The 12,994-nt window shown below is 41.4% G+C and overlaps 2 protein-coding genes across 2 annotated transcripts in view; one reads left to right on the forward strand and one right to left on the reverse strand.

Annotated features, from left to right (window-relative positions):
• Window positions 1–6,455, reverse strand: part of LOC110975401 (uncharacterized) — a 38,282-nt gene extending 31,827 nt beyond the window's left edge. Inside the window, exon 1 of the mRNA XM_022227858.2 lies at window positions 6,321–6,455. The gene's annotated coding sequence lies outside the window, so the exon portion shown is untranslated. The remainder of the gene's footprint in view (window positions 1–6,320) is intronic.
• gcc1 (GRIP and coiled-coil domain containing 1) overlaps window positions 1–12,994 on the forward strand; it is a 109,261-nt gene that overhangs the window by 68,097 nt on the left and 28,170 nt on the right. Inside the window, exon 3 of the mRNA XM_087130595.1 lies at window positions 8,341–8,409. The gene's annotated coding sequence lies outside the window, so the exon portion shown is untranslated. The remainder of the gene's footprint in view (window positions 1–8,340; window positions 8,410–12,994) is intronic.

Genomic DNA, 12,994 nt, shown 5'->3' on the forward strand with positions numbered 1-12,994 from the left:
CTGTCTTTGTTGTTCAGTTATTTTGCGTGGGAAACATGGGGATCGAACTTGACGGTCGAGTGATAACGTTATTAAAGCATCTTGAACGCCTTATACGCGTGGTTTACATTGATTGGTTGTCATACAGCTCGAAAGGCTTGGCACTACCACGTGTGGGTCAAGGACTAGGAAAACTCACGCCATGAATCATGATGAGGTCTTTCTTAATGAACACGGGTCAGTAATTACATTGAAGTTCGCGACACTGACGCGTTTTCCATCACAAAAGACACAGTTTATGTTACATATGATGCCACCATCCACGAACAGTAAGGGCGATTCACAGTAGTGCGCCTCCAAGAGTTTGCAACGCGTTGGCCAATCACAACGTGCATAAAATCAATATCAATGTCAGTAAAAAATGCCATGCTTGTTGAATGACGAGATCATAATTATAAGTTTTACAAAACAGTTGTGATTTATGAAAACAAGACTTCACACGAAACAGACTGAACGATTAATACACTGAGATTTGTCGGTGTTTGCGAAGAGCTCGTATTTCTTTCGACCAACCCATAAAGATAAGCACATAAAAGGAAAGTTAATTCAACAAAGCATGATTGTAAAGAGACCTCGGCTGTTTTATCCTCCCTTCGAGTTCCGAAGGCTCTGTCCTTTCAGTTTTGTAAATCTCCAAAATAGGACGTAGATAGAGGCGCTTGAAAGCATCGCCAGTCGTGAGTTGTACAAATTAGTGCCAAGAAATCCTTACACATTCTTACTCATATCAGCATTCAGTCATTGTATCAAACCTTACTGACTGGTCTTCAATCGAATTAGTTCCTGCCGATTAATGCTTACATTGTTAGGACTTGAATGTCATTTTTTCAAAGTTCCAGCAAATTTATCGTATTGGGAATACGCTGTCCATTTATTAAGTTACACCCCTTGTATCACAATATGAGAGGCTCGGGGGTCAAGGCGGAATCTTGCGTCTGATACGTGTAGATCTCTGAATGCTTAATCGAAATGGCTTGGAAATCTGAGTTTCTGAAAATCTGTCCTGACTCAAACGAGCATCACTTGCTTTGGATGCTTTTTCAAGACATACAAAATGCCAGAGTCGTTGAAAAGGGAAACTTGTTTGATCCACCTGTCGGTGAACGTCGGCTACTTTAAGACCTGCCGCCACACCTGCTCATAGGAACCATCAAGACACCAATTACCAGGAGATTGTTTATCACTTGATTAGTACAGGACAAGACAAGTATAAATGAATGTGAGTAAAACAAATGAAAATAAACAAGTTCGACACAACCGACTCTTCAGTCTAACTTTTCTTTAATTTGCCTCATAACAAAATCTTGAAATCGCGACATACAAGACAAAACCGCAGGGATCTGGTAACGAAGGAGGCTTTCAAACTGGAAAAGCACAGTGGACTGTTCTTGAACTTTTTCAATTTGCTTCTTGAAATAGGAATACCAGTAGTTTGTTAACGATATTGATTTGACGCCAGAAAGCTGCTTGCTTGTTCCCATCAGACATTTACACACTGTCACCCGTGACGCGATCTCTTCATGTCTCCTGACAACAAACCTCTCAGTTCACTCTTAGGAAAACAGTTTTATTGGTATGACATCTCTTTAACTTGGCAGGCGATTCCGCCTGTCCACGCAGAGGAAATCTATGTCACCGCACCCCGCGTGAACTGCCAATAAATGTTCTCTGTCTAGGGGCGAAACTACATCCATCTACTACATCATTTGTCACAAAGTGCCGTCGATGCCGCCCCACTGCTGTTGATATACCTGTCTACTTGTCCTCAATTTCAGCCGTTAGTAATCTCTTGAAGTCTTGGTTGTGAGACTCGCTCTCGACAGATTTCAAACATCAAAGGCATCCTCAATACGTGTTACATTGGAACTATAAACTTAAGTTGATGCCAATGTCAACCTCTTTTCCGAGCTAAATAGCCGCTTGGTCAAGATGGTTTCGTTGTCAAAACCGTCAAGGGTAATTAGCCAAAACTGTCAAGTGGCTTGACCGGTTTGCAGCTCATGATCCAAGCTGCCTTAAAATAAGTATGTATTCGCTTTTATGTAGCATTTTCCAGTTCACATAAGAGTGCGCACTGCAAGTACGACACGCGTAATCACTTTCGCAAAAGGGTCGTATTCGTATTATAGAGGATTTTCCTTCACGTGAATTTGACGGTCAGTATTCAATTTACACAGATGTGCGCCGAAACACGCACGCCTTGAAGTTTCTAAACATTCTGGCGTACATGAAATAGCCACTGAATCGAAATGCATAGATTTGAAAACGCACGCACCGCCACGGACATGGTACGCTTTCTGAAATGCCTTTGCCCGTCATGTATACGTCACGTGAAAAACATCCATATACGCGTATAAAACGCCAATCCGCCCATTACACATCCCATGATTGTATATTTTGTCAAAGTGTATACACTTTCAGAAAAACTATTCTGGAACAAAATTGTATCCGTCTTTGTGTCAGAGCCGCTACCCAAAAATTATATCATTCTTGACACTGTTATTTCGGTTTTTCTTGGGGGGGGGGGTCCGATCTTTATTGTTATTGAAGGCCCAGGGCAAATGGGTAGGCTGTATTAAGACTTCGCCGTGTCGCTGTTGAACCTATCCTCTCAAATTTCACAGAAATAGAAACAGTTTGAATTACAATGTATTTAGCGATTGCACAGTCAAATACAGGAATCGAAATGATCTAAATTTTCATAAATACAACTCAACTCAATGCTGCAACTTTGGCTTCAACTCAGCGTATAAATTCTCCAGATCGCAGGAGAGCATTTTAAAAACTTTTCTCACCCCTCAGCCCTGAACACTGTGTCTGAAATGCTGACTTTACAGTATAATCATTCCGAGTACTAGAAAACTGGATCAATAAGTGGCAGTTGCTGTGGGTCTATGAGCTGTTTCCTTTCTAGGTCTAAACGATACAGCGGACGTCCCAAGTGCCCCACACGAGACCTGATGAAAACGTTTTCGTCTGCTGAAGTGCTGTTTATTTTCTGGGGCGGAACGAACCGCCTGATATACGCCGACTGCCTCGGAAAAAGCTAGAGATGAATTAAACATGTCTGACCTCAAGTTAGCTTTCGGTTTCAATAATTCAAGACATGAGTTTCGAGCAGAGTTTAGAGCGAGGGCTATACCTGTACGTGGCCCAGTTTTGGAACTTCTTCCTTTCAAATTTTGTCCTTCATGACTTCACCATTATTTTAACTGAATTCCGATTTCGTCCTCCTTTTAATTTAATTGGAATCATATTTCTGTCTTGCAAGCTGGAAATTCAAAGCGGGTTGCATGAGCGAACTTGAACTTCTTAAATCAAAATTTCACTCCCGAATTCTGCGCACGTTAACACAACTCCTTGCATTCTGAACGCTAATCCACGCGGTCACTTAATGAATTTCCACGAACAAATCACGTTACCGAAAACCAATCTTGATCGCTTCATATTCAACTGCATCCCCCGTGAGCGCTGGATCTGTAGACGAAGTAATAAAAATCCTTAACCTGATCCCATGGCCACTACCTGCTATAACCGAAGAACAGATTCAAGACAAGTCCGGCGAAGCTCTCTCGTCGTGCCGGCAAATCTTTATTGCTCTGTCCAGCGAGACAAACCCACGTAATTCACTTAGAAGGAGCAGTTGTGAATGAAGCGTGCCAAGATTACTCCGTGCTGTGATCGTTAAAGCCTGCCTTGCATATGTTTCACACCTGCGCAGCTGCGAAGAAAATACAAGCGATGCGCAAGGAACATGCCCACACATGCGCTCTAATCTTTACAGTAATCTCAGCATGAGGAGTGAGTGAGCATGCTGCTTTAGTCGACGGACAGTGCAAGCCAATCCCTCATTTCCCGCGTTGAATCTACGAGTCATTTCGTCTAGTCACCCCACCAACCTTTCTACTGATCTCAAAATGGAACCGTGTCTCGAGGCACCTTGTCGGGTCAATTTACCAAGCAGCTGAAATGCTTGCTGAAAACATGTTCCCCGAACATTAATAAACGGTAGGGAAACAAACCTGCTGTTTGGATAACAACTCCTGAACAACGATTGTCCATTCTAACCCTCAGTTTATAAATAGTCAAACGCCATCACCGAAGTGCTTAAAATGGTGTAAGTTAAGAAAGAACATAATTTGCGGAAGGGGTGGTATTTGTTAAGCTATTTTGGCTATTATGGATAATAATAAATAATGGAGTTGTGCAAAGTACACAAGTATATTTTCACTCAAAACTTTTAGTAAAAACATTCAAGGAAAACAAGGACGCGACAATAAGATTCTCTCTTGTATCATTGACGAAGGCTACATTTTGCCAGTGGAAAACAGTCACAACCACGGTTTTTTTCAGTAGGGTTGAAAGTTAAATGCATAAATGTCACTCTGAAATCACCATGAGAACAAAACTGCGTGTATTCAGTAGAAGTATTGGGTTTGCAATTACGAGACAATCAACGCGAATGCGCCAATTTACAGGACTACCAAAAACCCAGAACGACCTACAAATTACGACAACCCTGATATCTGCCAGTCAGCTTATTAATTACAAATAGGCCTACACGTGATTGGCAAAAACTTTGGTGAATCTCAAATCCTGAAGAGAACTTAATTTGTCGAGTAATCTCGAGTGGCTTTGGGAACAAGTGGGCTCAGAAACCAGATGCAACGTTTCACAGCCTTTAAGTCGATCGTGATGAACCAATCACAAGGCTCAGCGTAATCAGCAAGAGTTTCATGTTACATCCATGGACAACCAATTCATGACACATCGGCGTGGCATGTGAAAATATGTCATGTCATTGCAGAAGATTAAATGCTGACTACTTTATATAGTCTGTAAATAGACATAAACTGATATCGATAATTAATTGATAGAGTTTGCAAACATTGCAAAGATGCTTTGTACACTGTCGAAATTTTCGCAAAAGGTAAACAGAAAACGTCTCTGACAAAGCTCGGCTTAGACAGTACATATGAAATACAGATAACCATGTCATTTGTATTTTATTAAAGTTTTGTACATTTAGAACTTCGACGATTTCTTGGTTTTGTCACTGCACAGTCTTAATGGACGCACTCGCAAGAAACATATCTATTGAGAAACCTCTCAATTAGGTAAGTTATGTTCAGACGTATGTGTGGAAACTCGCATTATATAAGATTAATTTAATTGACTTAACGACATGCTTCCTTAACATTTAACTACCAAAGCAAATGATTTGGGGGATTCAAGGCCAGTTCGGTTTTGGCGCCAAAGAAAACACGATTGCAAAGTTACGTCATATCAAATTTATTTTACTGCCAATTCGCAAAAGTTGAACACAGTTCAACTTGAGTGAATTTCGCTGCCAGTGTTTTATGACGTCTAATGTACCTCCACTTTCGTGCAAGCCCATTGAAGAATTAATGATCCCATTTTGAACGTAGAAAGCCATTACAGGCCCTAGAGCAAGAGGTTTTCAGCCTGAGGGATTATTCACTCACGGAAAATGATGTGTAATGAGTATTTCTGAAAAGATTAGCCCTCCGAGTGTTTGAATTGCTGGTGTTAAAAATTCCTACTGTGGTCCATTACACCTGGAACAAAATGTGACGTCACACAAACAGATGAAAAATGAAGCTGGTGCATACTGTATACAAAACACTGTCCATGTTATCAAACAGTTATTTTTTCTGACAAATTCACTTTATTAGATTAACATGGGGAAAGGATATCTGATATCCAACTTTCAGGATTCAATGACAACATCTGTTCCATAAACTTGTTGCCTAGCAACCGCATTTTCCTAAGCAACAACCCTTCTGAACCTGTAAAACGCACTGGGGACACATCTAAATCAAAGGTGCTCTTTGCATTTTGAATCTGCTAATCTTGAAGTTTCCTGGCAATAAAACAAAAGTTTAGTCACACGAGGTGATAAGAGAGTAGATTATTACATAGCTTTTAAAATATTGCAATATTTTCTTTCTGACGAGGTCTTTTAATTAGCTAATAGGAAGGATCTCTGAGTAATCTGACGCAGACACGCGATCACCAGGATCCGATGACACAATGAATCCAATGACAATAATTAATTGGACATGCTCAGACGGGCTGCTCAGGAGAGCAATGTTGGCCCCTTTATGCAGCCGATGCATACGCCCTTTTGGTTCGTGTCCTTGCTATTTGGTCGCAGAACGCCCCAGAGAAACACGCGTCTTTGTCATAGTAAGTGACATTCTGAACCAAATGAGATTCAGCAGATTTCCTGACCTGGAATGTTTCATTCAAATGCTTACCTTTTAGGATGATTTCTCTCGGAATGATGATTTGTCTCCTTTCCTGTTCCCCCCACGATCTCACCTCTACGAAGAGCTGATTTTCGTGTCCTGATATCAGCACCACGTGACCTTCGACGACTCGAAGGCGTTGCGCAATTGTACAAAGTGTATTGGACGCTGTTTCCACCGTCAAAGTGGGCGCGAATCAGTTTACATTTTCTGTTTATATGGACCTAGTGCATCTACACATATCCGTTGTTTGTCATTGGAACAAACTGTATATAATGTGCTTTTTTCCTTGTCTAACTGAGCCCAACTTGATTTCGAGACATTTTAAGACTGGATTTCATAACTTAAATTAAACTTAACTACACAAATGACACTTTTTCGGGGATTACTTCCTCTTTCGTCTCGCCAAATTCCGGAAAACTCTTTTTCTTAAGGTTTTCATTTCATAATTTAATTTGGAAAAGGCTGTCAAATTCAAATAATTTCCCCAGGAATGACCTGTCGACTGTGTTGAGTTTCCAAACCATGGCGCAGATCCGTGTTCCCTTCCCACCGTTTACCTTTCTGAAAGACCATCCAGGGACAAATGAAATACCCCTGGGCCTTTACAACCGTTTGGAGAGCTTTATACCCGGATTTAACATCGGTTTATGGCATCTACAATGACGCTCAGAGGACTAGTAATGCGAGTCTGATCACCGCGATCCTTCCATTGTTGGTTCGCATACTATGAAAGTCACGTTTCAGACTCCGCCGACTTTAAGTGGTTTTCCCCGGTCATTTTTCCTACCGTTTCCCGCTGATTTTTTTCCGGTCACATTGTTGACTTAAAAATCAGATCAAACAGCGGAATTGGAACCATTAAAATTTTAAAAGACCAAAGTCTTAATGCCATCCTAATTCGTGCCCAGTGTCGTGCACAGCGGCAGTTCAATAATGTAGAACAAGAATTCCGTGCTTGGACTGAGTTCCTGCGAACGTGCCTTGGAATACAAGGAATAAACGTCAAATAGTTTGAAAAATAGCTCTAATTTCATCAGCATCTGATCAAGGATCAGACACTATTATGTCTGAGGATTCAATGCTAATGCAATTTCCATATTTTTCTTCCTGAGGAGAGGGTAGAAGGAAATATTTTAAACGGCCCCCCTCCACCAATGGCAGCTTTAACATATCTATTTCCAAAGACTGAGTCAGTTTTACCAAGATGACTTTGTCTTACGAGAGAGCTCAACGAGCGTTTGAAAGATGATCAATGTATTTTTACTATAATCATGTTGCATTTATTTTTGTAACAACTTTGTTCCAGATCGTTCACTTGTTTTCACCAAAAGTACAATGCACAGACATACTTCCAACACTCAAACCCAGAGTGTAAAACTTGGCACATGTGCTGATCCCAAACAATGCTGGAATGAAAATCCCCGAATCAAACCAGCACCGGATTTCATTGCTCTGCAGTCGGGTAAATTCCTGATCTTCGCTCCCGATTTCACGGTGCAACTGGCTCCAAAACCATGTTCCGTTCGTGATTATACCATCCTCCCCGTTGCTTGGATAGATGCGCATCTGTTTTATCTGTTTGCTTTTAATTAAGGAGGGATAGGTCGAAAGTCGACCAATACAACTCCATTCATAAAAGAACTTTGCATTTGCATTAACGAAATCGTGACATTGTATACATTACATCGCCTATAACAGACCTCCGGCTGTATGTGGTTTGTATGCCTGTAATACGCTGTGGTATTGCTGTTTGTATATGCCTCAATTCAATGTCTGGTTCCTACTGAAAATCTAAGGCATGATGTTCCTGCTATTTTGTTTAAACATTAGAAACAAATCTATGTTATCTGCTCAAAATAAACAAAATTAACTTCAAAGTCAATACAGTAACTTCAAATAAGTTATATTCTCAAACTCACATTGAGCGAATTAGTATTTTGTACAAATTCTAAAAGTGCTATGAGGCCTTAATCATTGTTATGAATGACAGTTCTAGTCCAAAATAAAATTTTGCTTATCTTCGTAGCATCTTGGCTCCACGAACAGGACTTCAAGCAGTCATCATTATTACGTCAAGAGAAAAGATTCTGTGAAGGTATGGAGATGTGACACTAAACTCTATTTTCCTTTTAACTATTTCCAGTCTGCAATCCTTATACATTTAGTTTGCGACACGACGGCGTGTTACACACTCAATCAAATGCATTCTTTGGTATATTTGTGATACCAGGCTATCAAGGGAGCTATATTTTGACTCAACATGATACTCAAAGACAGTGGATAGTCCTTTCACGTCCAACACAAAGTCCACTGAAGTCTTCACGCCAATGCGCGCCCTTGTGAACTGAGGACGGACGGTAAAACAATTTGTGCATGTACAGATTATCTGGGTGTTTGTAAAAAAGGGTGTGTGAAAAAAGAATGTGCGATCAGAGGACGACATCACGTGAGCGGAACCATCCAATAAAGATCTAGTGTTATCTAGTACAGCCTTGCTCGTCGATCCCCGATCGATCGGGAAGGGCAGATGCATGACGTAATTTTTTGTCGAGTACTCATTGGATAGAGTTTGAAGAGTTACACGAGTCAGTACGTGGCACTGGCTGTACATATGTATTAGGAAAGCAAGTAACCCATAATGCTTTGTACGCCCATAGCTGTGACGTATTTCCTTCACATTTTTTTATAAACAGATATTCACCTTCTGAAGAGCGAAATAAGACCGTGTGATAAATCTTGAGCCGATGGGGTCAAGAACGGGTATTCTTTTATCTTGTTTAAAATGTCCAGCTGGTCTTTGCCCGTGATGCCTTGTCCAAACCCATTGGCAAAATCGCCGCTGTAAGCCGCGAAACGACTCAACTCTGGTGTGGTCAAAATCTGGGATTACAGCACTTGTCTTATGACGTCATACGGTAGCGGAGGGAGGACCACTGAACACAAATAGGTCAGTGACCAGAGCCAAAAATAGCAACAGTGGATTTGTGGCAATATGAAAGGAATGTATAGGACTTCCCCTTGTTCTGACATCATCATCAAAGTATCCCTTAACTCCCCCCGACGATTTCCAGGTAAACGGAAGCGGAACTTCGCAAGCGGCTCCTCTTCAAGGGAACACCATAGATAATTCCCTATTTGCGATTGAAGGCCCGAACTGGCATGGACGCCCCCGATGCAAGTTGTAATAAAGTGCACACTCAGTTTAAGACAATTATAGGGTGTCCGTGGATTGTCAGGATATTTTATTCTCAAGTCACAACAAAAAGTTTATGCTGATGAAAGTTCCACTTCATGAAGTAAATTCAGGACAGGAACTTCAACTATTATGGCTCAATATTGTAAATTATCCCAAATTTTGTCAAGTTATTGACGATCATTTCAACCTGTTTGCAACCCCAGTATTAACCTCAATGTGCCCATATGCCCACATAATATACGAAACATGCATCCGGGGAGGGTTTGAAGAAGAGATATACCAACAAGTACCGGAAATCATCTCTCTCCGTCCTCTTAAAATTCGCTCCAGGCGACAATAAGCTGACCCGGTTGAAAAGCTTCGGTACTGCGTTGAGCACGCGTAACTACCGGTGCTTGCTTTCCGTCGCCGGCGGGCAGCACGTGAACCTAAAACAAAATCCTTTGATCCACTCTTGACGGGAATAAGTCTTCCTTCTTCAAAAAAGATTAAGACAAAGTAACTTGAGAGGTAACACGCAGTAGAAGGGTGGTGTGAGCAGAGAGGCTATTTGGACACCGACTTCAGTAAGATTCGTCTGTTTGTACTGACGTCAGTGGTCGTATTTCCCAGTCAGGACAATGCCTTGAGAGACATTAGATCAATCACTATTCGGAAAGGACGGAATTACCCTTACAAACCCAATCGGTTTTTACCCTTCCACCTCTGTGACCTGGGTTCGAATCGTACCTCAGACCGATGTGCATAGCTGTTCACTGGGTTTACCCCGTTAAATATGCATACTAAGAATATATATATATTCCTTAGATTCTGTCTCCAAAACTTGTCGTTTGCACGATTTTTTTTCCAACAAAAAATGCAATTTATGCATTATATCCCTGATTTTAGTGCCTAAAGCAAAATGTTGGCAATTGCAATTATTGAGATACCATCCATTGTAGTCTTCACTAGAAAAAAAATCGATTCTTTTCAAAACTGTCTTCCGAGGTTCTCAATTGAGACAACCGCAATGTTTCCCCAGCCTGCCTCTCAAGTGGAAGCCACTTGTGGTGATTTCCCGTAGTTCTCTCCAACCCAGTTCTGGGTCGTGTCTATATACATTCTATAGTCGCTGGACCGGAATCGATTAGCGGCAACGGAAGTAAATGTTGTTTGTATCGAACACAAAGAATCGCCATGCAAACAAAATGCGGTACACTCCGTGGAATTCGATTAGTTCGACGCCGTAGCGGTACACGCTAAGCATGTAATGGAAAGGAAGTCGCAAAATGGTTTCTGTGCATGCGTGGACCCAGTTTTACTTATAGCGTTGTGTACAAATTGTTGATTTTTTGTTTAGATTTCTAGAATCAAGATTAGGCCCAACCACTCATGATCACCCGAAAGCAGGCAGCACGGTCAAATCCCACGCCTGACAATTTCTCTTTTTATCCTAATATTGATGGGGAGAGAGAGAGATCCTGTTCAGTTTTCCTGTTATTTATTTAAAGATGCATATTTTTCTTGCAGGATCAAAATACAGGTGTATTGAGTCGTTGCTTCATCGGATGAAGCGTAATTGAATTGCACTGCGCCACTTGATATTAGCAGCAAGTCAGACCTTCAGTAATTTGCGACTCAATCTATCAACCTTAATGACCAAATCTGAGAACTACACAGAGCTGATTAAAAAAAACAAACTCACATGACAGAGCGGTTTGTCTTTAAAATACACCACCGTGATTTCATCGGGGCTCTGCCTCGGGGTAAAGAAAAAATGTGAGTTTTTGGTCATCGAGATAAAGGTGAATATCTGAGACTGGCAATCGTTTAATGCACCCCAGAAAAAAACTTGATGCCAGGCAGTTAAGGTTAGACCGTCAAGTGCTTTCAAAATCACCGGTCGCATCTAGTCGACATGACGAGCGTTAAAGAGACCACCTACCGAGAGAGCAACAAACCCCGATTGGCAACGGAAACAGTTTATTAACATGGACGACGAAAAACCAATCCTCCAAACATTATTGAATAGCACTAGCAGTGTCGACCTGGAACAAGATTTAAATCCCTCAAATTACGAGCGCAGACGAAGCTTACTGGAAAATTTATGGACATTAAAGCAAATACAGTCAATTTGGAACTCGTTCAGCAAACACCTTCCCGCAGACAAGTCAATATAGGTTTGATTAATCACGGACCCATAAGTCAGATTTCTGAACGATGTCTCCGCATCACGTTTGAAATGCATTTCCGGTCATTCCTGAAGAGACTTCACACCGTTGTTGGTTTCAGCCCCACGGATGATCACATTGTGTTGCAGTGTCGTCTAGCACTTTAACGGACAAAATGGGCCGCGACTTTCATTTAAAAAAAAATCAAAGATCGCTACCCCACGGACTTAATCCTGGCTACAGCACAGGTCTGTAGAACTAACCGCAACTATTAGGCTTGGTATCCGGGAGACGAACAAAAGCTCAGAAAATACTTGTCACAAAGCAACCTGTTTATTTCAGAAGTTATTTCTTCCGATTGGCTGTAAATCCAGCGGAAGTTCAGGAGGGGCATTTTTCGAGATTGTGACAAGTGTAAAATGACAGAGGCATTTCAACTTCTGCCCCTTGTGGAGTCTGACAAATGTAAGGCACAAATCCACGTCACCCCCAGCTTTGAAACTTCGACAGCTTTATTTAGCGGGAAAAGTTGCCAAGTTCAAAGGTTAAATGTCTCTTCAAACCGTGATTTCACACTCAACGAAAAGCAAGAACCTGAAAGATGTAACGACTAAATCCCAAACGGGTCGCTCTTGCAGTCGGTGTAAAAAAAAATGCTGATTTCTAGGGTATTTTGTAATCTATTTGTAATATTTTGAAATAATTTAAAACACAAATTTTTAAGAACACTTTTGATGCCACCACTACGCCCTCGCACACATCCAACCACATCAGTACAGAAGGCGCTATTCAAATCGACTGGTCGAGCTACGGGTTCTAAAATTAGGTTAACTCTTTGAACGGTCGTCTAAACCGCTAGGTTCAGCCGTGAATATGTAGAGGGCGCTGTTCGAGTTTGCCGCTTCTCCACAGGTCTCTGACAGGTGCAGACCACTAATTCAAGTGAGAATTTTTGGCCAGCTCATTAGCATTAAAAGTGCCCCCCCCACAGTATCTTTTGAAAAAGGAGATTGTTTGGCCCCAAAATGGTGAGATCGTGTAAATCGTTGCCAGGATCAACTCCCTGGGTCTTTGAGCTTTCATATGAGAGCAGAAGGGCTAAACATTGAAATTGAAAGATTAGTGACCAGACAAGAATTTCATTTGTTTCAGAAATCTCAGGGATGTTGGCGTGCATGCTATTTGGGCCCTAAACAGTGCTGATTTTATACTGTTTTCAATGGGACTTAAATTAGTGGACTGTACCCTGACAAGTCTTGACCCGTGTCGAGTTTCACTCGTGAAGACTGTATCTGACGGCTACAGTTGAATAAAAAATGGTGAGTCGCGGCCAA

The sequence above is a fragment of the Acanthaster planci genome, linkage group LG20 (assembly GCF_054643075.1).
Source record: "Acanthaster planci isolate LZ-2023a linkage group LG20, COTS_SCS, whole genome shotgun sequence".
NCBI classification, from domain to species: Eukaryota; Metazoa; Echinodermata; class Asteroidea; order Valvatida; family Acanthasteridae; genus Acanthaster; species Acanthaster planci.